Below are 8297 nucleotides of genomic sequence, written 5' to 3' on the forward strand. Positions count from 1 at the left end.
ATAGGAAAACAATATTTCGCCTATTTGACCAGAAAGCGCCCCTGAGGGCATCAATAATTTTTCATCAACAGTTATCAGCATGTCAACAACCATCACATTGACTAGACAAAAATCAGTTGTTGTCCCATTGTAATCAGTTCTAATTGGCCATAATAATGAGCATGGGACATACCCGCCTCATATAGACACACCATTATTGTAATTTTTTTACCGAAGCATAGGTATCATCCATACTCAGTCAAGGGGGTTTTTCTCTACTCATCTCTACAACAATTTATTCTCTCTCTCGAAAAGTTAAATCAGATTCTCCAAAGGAAATGAAAACATGATGTATTTCGGTTATACGCTTTCTCCTAACCTCATACATCAGGGGGCTATTGTTAACACAGAAAAATTGTACACCTACTAGTACAATCCAGAAGACATTAAAAGTGTCCAACAAAATGCAAAAGTGGACATTTTTTCAGCCGAATATATTATGAAGATTCAAAAATCAAAAGTTCTCCTAAGGTCCAAAGTTTAAATAGGAAATCAATTAAGGTTGTGCGCATATTTCTTCGATAAACATGTGCGCACAACATATCCTCAAAAATCCGCATGGTTGCAGAAAAGATGACTCAGTAGTCTGGGACCACTCTACACACTTGGAGCCATTTTTTTGATGCGAGATCGGCCTAGTACAGTCGAATTCGAGTTGCCTTGGAGAAGTGCAGCCCTCAATGGAATCCTCTTGTCCTACTCATGTGTCTTTATCATACATGTACCAAGAGTGGGAAGAGGGATTCAAAAAAATCTATATAAACAAGCCAAGGGAGAGCCAAAACAAGAGATATTGTTATGCTGGCCAAATTTTTATTTGAGCAAACCACCAATACATTGTTGAAACCAAGGAAGTGAAGAGCACTAGCATGTTGGCAAAAAAGCTTCTAAGCAACCCAACATCTTTGTGAGTGAAGAGGAATCCGCCCTTTGGAGAGTCTTCACACTTCTTTGAGAGAGAGGAGAAACTTGCAAAGAGAATGAGGAAAAGAAACCCCCCTTGCTGAGGATTTTTTATCTCCCTGGCTCAAAGAATTCTCTTCAAGTGTCTGAGATTCTAACTGTATTCAACCTCTACCACCAGAAATCAATAAAGGGAGATTTTTCCATATATTATTGATGTGTTTGCTCCATTTGAGCATAGTTTTGTTCATGCACATATTTTTTTAAGTTTATGTTTATGTATGCATTGTTTCCACTATTTACAATGTTGTGTTTATTTAAGTTTGTCCACTAACAACACCAATTTTGACTGTGATCCTTTGCAGGTAACAATCCACTACTAAGGGGGTGTTTTTTGCTACACTTGTGCTCCAAAAAAACGACAACAGTATGGATATAGTAAGTTTCATTACGTGTGGCCGTTTTTGGCGATCTCTATTTTTCAGATAGGATTTTATGCCCCATAGATTTTATTCTATTTATAATCTTTTGTTTAAAAATTATGAATAGAGATTAAATTAGGGTTTATTTTCTTGTCATATCTAACTTCATTGTAAGGGCTTGTATGTTGTATGAATTCCTGGGATCTTATTACATTCAGTATTATATGACACATTTTTGGCCCATAAGAGTGGAATATCTCTAAATTTATGTTTGAAATGCTTAAAGAAACATGACCGACTCCCTTCATAACTTGCATGGCAAGCCTAGTAGGTAGATATTCTGCGAAAATTGATGGGGGTTTCAACTCGGTCTTATTCCTTTGAATCATGCTATATAGGTGGTACATTTCACTAAGAAAATTGAGGTTAGGTTGAAATATTAATTCTCTATCCACCTCATTGGCTTTTCATTTTGTTGTGGATATTTTTCTTTGGATTTTTTAATCATGTTTGTCTGCACAAGAGTTATTCCATAGTTTGAAAACTATGTTTTTTTATGACTGGATTTGGCTATGCAATAATTCTTATTTCAGTTAGATGAGATATCTCCCTTGAATTTTTCGAATTCATCTGAACCTTGTTCTTTAAGGCCCATTTTATTATCAAATGTGAAACAATCCATGTTCAAGGAGTCATCTCTTGCTTGAGGTTTGGAATCTTGTTATGCTAAAATTTATTTTGGGTTCCAGATTTTGATTGTGAAAAAGGAAATCCTTAGGACAATTATATAATATTTTGCAATTAAAAGCTCGTTGGCACTCCCTTAATGACATGTTGAAGCCTTATTCCCTTTTCCCTGTCACAGACCCATTCAAGGATTTGGAAGCAGAAGATGTTGGATCGGGTACAAAGGATTATGTACATGTTCGTATACAACAGAGGAATGGAAGAAAGTGCCTGACTACAATTCAAGGGCTTCAAAAGGATTACAATTATAATAAGATTCTTAAAGATTTCAAGAAAGAGTTCTGTTGCAATGGTACTGTTGTGCAGGATCTAGAGCTGGGGCAGGTATTGCACAAGTCGTCTTATGATCCATTTCAATTAGGGATTTTGGAAGATATTTCTGGTTTTGTTCCTCATACAAGTTTACTTGTTTTTTAGGTTATCCAGCTTCAAGGTGATCAAAGGAAGAACGTTTCTCAGTTCCTTATCAATGTAATTTCCTAACCATGCATAATTGCAACTTCTTTTATAGTTTAAAACATGGTTGTTGTGTGTTTTAAAAGAGTATTACCATTTTTTTCTGATTGATGAAACTTTCTTTTAGGCTGGTTTGGTGAAGAAAGATAAGATCAAAATTCATGGATTTTAAACGACTTATTTGATGAAGACGTAGATCAGTAAAAAATGCATTAATGTGTTGTTTTTAGATTTCAAATTGTACTTTTGACAGTACATATGTACTGTTACTACTGTGTTGGTGATCGCCTCATGTATAGGTGGCGGATAAATTATTTTCTTTGTTTTCTTAGGGATTTTAACGTTGTAAGGAATGTTCTCTCCTGAGTCAAATCTGGTATCATATGTTGTCTGTAAACCTCTGTACTCTTCAAATTATAAATATGAGAAAAACTACCAAATGTTTTTTCCAATAATTTCTTCTTTAGTGATATTTGATTTATATGACATGACATTATTGATTGCATGACATTATTGATCACCTCATGTATTCGTGGCAAAGAATTTTTTTTCCATGTTTTGTCGGGATTTTAATGTTCTAAGGAATGTTCTCTCCTGACTCAAGTTGGGAAAACATATTGTTTGTAAAATGGTGTACTCTTCAAATTATTATGTTTCCAAATTTTTTCTTTACGTGATATTTGATTTTTAGTTTGTGGGATGATATGGATGACATCAAAATACTAGAAATGATGATGTCACTTAAGTGCACAAAATGAAGCAGAATGCTATGGATTGTGAATTATCTTAAAATACAGAAGGATTATTTTGCAATCCATCCATCTTAATCAGATGGATAATTAAGACCTTTTTTTCCTTGGGCATTGCATGATATTAACTTCAACTCGTTTGGATGGATTTTATTACTGTAGTTTCTTTGGCTCATTGTTAGGTGAATTTTGACTTGGTCAAGGGTAACTGTAACTAGTTAATCGACATGTGGTATTTGGTGTGATGAAACCTATTTTAAATTGCAAGATGGTTCATGTTGGTTGTTTTTTTTAATGATTTGGCTAGATTTCTATGCATGATGTCAAAGCTAAACATGCATAGATGGTTCACATTGCTTGTATTTTGAATAATTTGGCTAGATTGGTTATACATTATATCAAAGTCAAACATGTCTCGATTATCACTATACATGATATCAAAGCCAAACATGCATGGACTATCTAGTGAGGGGATAGGAACCCATCATGTTAAATTTCTAATGCAAGGGCAAACTTTTTTTCAGATAAAATGATGCATCAAAATTACTTTACTAGAAAAGGTCTTGGACAAAAATCATGCAATGGAATTTCACAGTAGGATTTCATCCTTGAGCATGGAAAAATGGGGTTAGAAGCACATAAATTCAATCCTTGGTCATGATAGATGTTGGATCAGGTTACTTTCAGAGATGCATGTATTTACATGTGAGGCATGCCACATGAGAATCCAAGTCGGATTCCTTGGTGCATGTGGTGTTTGTTGGGGGAGAGTTGAGACTCGAGAGCATGTTGTACTTGTGCTTGGTTGTGAACTTGAAAGTAGGTAAGACAATTGTGTCTTTATATTCTATAAGCATGGAGTGATGAAAGGTCAAGAGAACATGTTCAATATATATGTCATTGTCAAATGATAACATTGTGTGGTGTAAGCTTCTCTATGTGGATCAAGCTTATCAAAGATGGTGTAGTGATGAAAGGTCAAGATAACATGTTCAATATGTATGTATGTTCAAGTGATAGCATTGTGTGGTGTAAGTTGACAATTATTAGGAGCCATGCTCTCTTGCTCCTGCGTGTGGACCAAGCTTATCATAGATGGTGGAGTGTTGTACTTTGTATTCTAAATATAGAAAACTTGATGAAGGATTGAATAACATAGAGATGAAAATGAATGCTTTGTTGTGATTGGAAGTTTAAAATTTTCTATATATGTATCTATGGTTTAGTGTAGAGTTGGTTTGTGAAGTGCCTTTGCTATAAATGTATCTATGGTTTAGTGTAGAGCTTGTTTGTGAAGCGCATTTTGGAAGAGATTGATGTTGGAACATAGAACAAGGGTTGGTATCAATGTGGCTAGATTGGCCAAGTAGCCAAGGAAATAATAGGTATCTATTTGGCGTTGATTTTCCTAATAAAGGGTTTCAAGAGTAAATATTGGATTTCCTATGTTTGTTATTTGTTTAGAGAGTAAATATTTATTTGTTTAAACTAGTCAAGGTAATGTGTTTCCAAATTTTAGTTTGGTGATATAAATATGATATATTGCAAATTCTATAATGCACTTTTACCCACTTGGAAAGCTCTACTTTACCAGTACTTTAGCCTTTTGATTCCTCATGCCTTCCACGTCCATATAATTTTTTCCTACAATGTTATCTCTGCTTCACTCTACATTCATCTACACTTCTCTCGGCATGTCGTTGCACCCTTTTGGTGCAAATGTTAGTATTATATCATGTTCACAATGATAAAGACATGTCTACTTTAAATCATTTACTTATAAATACATAAAAACATATATTTATTTTACATAATTTAAATAGGAAATAAAAATGCATCACCAAGTCTATTAGAAAGTCAAACAAATGCCTCTCAATCACCATCACATTAATTATCATTTAATTCTTAGCCATAAAATATTATTAATTCAACTTTTATTTATAATTACCATTGAAAAGAAAAGTCAAAATTGTCTCATTATCCATGAAGAAAAAATTAAAACCTCTCATGCATCCATGTAAGCCTGTTTGTTTCTGTTATGGTCCATAAAAAATTGTAATCAACATTTTATACATGTATAAGACCTCCTTTTAGTTTACATAATGTTGCAAGAACTAGAATTTAAATATAGTAAGCATGACTTTACCTCTTATGTCGAGAATTTAATCTTACATATTAATACACAATTTTTTCATTGTTAAAATCCTCATAGAGTTATCACTACATGATTTATATTGATTTTGAACTAAACATGAAGAAAAAACATGTCAATTGATTAATAAACCAATAAGCATCTAAATTGAGAATAAATCTTCAATGTTGTTCTAAATTTATTGTTTTCTCATTTTGTTTATATTCTTCTCATTTTCCTATTTGAGAAAGATTTTGACATTGAATCCTTATCATCATAGATATTGTACACAATTAGAAATACTTAGTTTTAAGTGTAAAAATGTTTCCACTGCAAAAAAAATGTGTAAAAACGTTTGTGAATCTTACCAATTATATAAAATGTCAACAGTCAAATAAAAAACAATATAATTAGCGAAATAAAGAAAAAAAAATTATACAAAAATAGTATAAATGATGAAATAACACAAGTACATATCACTCTTCATTGCATCACCCTGATTATCTTCCTCGCTTGGCATCATAACACTTTTGTTCTCAAAAATATGTTTTGATCTAGGGTTGTGTCTTAATACAAACCATCAATCCCTAGCCAACACATCTAGGTAAAATAAATACTCGGTTGCAGTGGTTTGGGAAAACGTAAGGCTCCCTAGCTTCATGCCACATCTTTCTAGAGTTGATAGATATTAGCCCACTATCGTGATCTTCCTTTACATTATTCCTATCAGAGGTGTCCCACCACTTTCACCTAAAAATAACACATTGGAATGAAGAGAAGTCCACTTGAATGATCTCTTGTATGTTTGCAATGTAACCTAACATCCCCTGCATTAGGTTTTGATCACAGTGGCTAGCACGACTAGATTGGTCGAACTCGACTTCCACTCCACAGTGTTTTGTCATGTTCCATCACTGGCATCCTCCGTGCGAAAATGATGTCCATATGCCCACATAGATGGGAACAAATGCACCTATAAGAAAGTGAAAAAAATCATAGTGTCATGTGTCTAATTACCCGAACATAATTATATGTGTGTGTGTGTGTGTTTTACAATTCAAAGATACATTATGAACTTTGTTTAAAATCCTCTTACTTCAGTTTTAAAGGTAAAATTTATGAACAAACCCATGGTGTGGCTATGGGCTCTCCTCTATCCCCCATAGTTGCCAACATCTTTATGGAGCACTTCGAACAGAAGGCTCTTAGGTCATTTCCATACATCCCTAAAGAATGGAAAAGGTTTGTCGATGACATATTTGCCAAGTGGAGTCATGGAAAAGAAAAACTTGACCTATTCCTCAATCACTTAAATAGCCTTTCTGACCATATAAAATTCACTATTGAAATTGAAAATAACAACCAGCTTCCCTTTTTGGATATCCTTCTAACTAAAAAAGAAGGGTCACTTGGTTTCCAAGTCTATAGAAAGAAAACCCATACAGAACGATATCTACATGCAAATTCTCATCACCACCCTAAACAGAAGATTGGCATCATAAGAACCTTAACCACTAGGGCAGCAAGAATATCTGATCCTGAACATTTAAAAGATGAACTCAACCATCTTCACAAAGTGTTTGAACTAAATGGCTATAATAGGAATACCATTAAGAAAGCCATGCAACTATCCCTAAACAAGAATAATAATGATATCAAAGATCAAAATTTATCAACTCCCAAGGTCTCCCTTCCATACATAAAAGGCACCACTGATAAAATTACTAAAATTCTTAATAAACACAAAATTAATGTAGCCTTCACTCCTACCAACACCATCAGACAATTATTCAACTCAGTCAAAGATCCCATAAACCCTAACCTGCAAAAAGGTGTTTATGTTATTCCTTGCTCATGCAGAAAGGAATACATAGGTGAAACAGGTAGGTCTCTTAACATCGGAATTAAAGAACACATTGTTGACTTAAGAAGAGAAAGGAACTCAAAATCGACCTTAGCAGAACATGTTCACTCTTCCTCTCATTACATCTAAATGGAAGAAGTCAAACTAGTTAGAAAAGAAGACCACTATCTTAAAAGGAAAATCAAAGAAGCCATTGAAATAGAAAAACGAAAGAACAACTTGAACCGAGATGATGGACTAAAACTAAGCAATACCTGTAAACCTTTACTTGAAATCTTAAAGAATCAATAATTAACTCATATCCCTTATAATAATTTAATCCCTCCTCTCTCATTAAAAAATTAATAAAATAAAAAACAAATCAACAAACAAACATTATCTAACATCCTCCTTAAAAAATAAAACAATAACAAATATAAACATAATAAATAAATAACTGATTATTTCATGACTAATCATTTGATAATATTAAAATAAAACTCAAATCATAAATTATTAATTATAATATTATAGTAACATATGAAATTAAATTAAGCATATAGTCGTAATAACTCAAATTAAAATAATTAGAAATTAACACTAGAATTTACATATAAAATTATAGCCAAAGCTTTGAGGGTTTAAATTCTATATAAGACATTTCATTTAGGAACCTAAATAAACAAATTAATTAAACAAATTAATTAACAAATTAATTAATTAAATAAACTAATTATTCAATTAATTAAACAAATTAATTAATTAATTAAAAAAATAATTAAATAATAAAAATTTAATAAATAAAGCAATTAATTTAATAAATAATAAATAATAAAATTAATTAATTAATTTTTTTAATTAATTAATTAATTAAAAATTAGTTAATTAATTATATTGTTTAATTAATATAAAAAATAATTAATTAAACATATTAATTAATTAAAAAAAAATCTAAATATTAACAAACTAATCAGATAATAGCCGACCATATTTCTTATATTATTTCT

The 8297-nt window shown here is 32.1% G+C and overlaps 1 pseudogene across 1 annotated transcript; it reads left to right on the forward strand.

The window, feature by feature from the left end:
- Positions 1–2195: 2195 nt before the first annotated feature.
- On the forward strand, positions 2196–2830 carry LOC149226450 (protein translation factor SUI1 homolog 2 pseudogene; annotated as a pseudogene). The gene is made up of 3 exons (XR_016248290.1): positions 2196–2435; positions 2529–2582; positions 2695–2830. The product of XR_016248290.1 is annotated as a protein translation factor SUI1 homolog 2 pseudogene (transcript).
- The last annotated feature ends 5467 nt before the right edge of the window (positions 2831–8297 follow it).

Source organism: Pinus tabuliformis, chromosome J, assembly GCF_031772625.1.
Source record: "Pinus tabuliformis cultivar Carrire ecotype Pingquan chromosome J, CPIR1, whole genome shotgun sequence".
NCBI lineage: Eukaryota > Viridiplantae > Streptophyta > Pinopsida > Pinales > Pinaceae > Pinus > Pinus tabuliformis.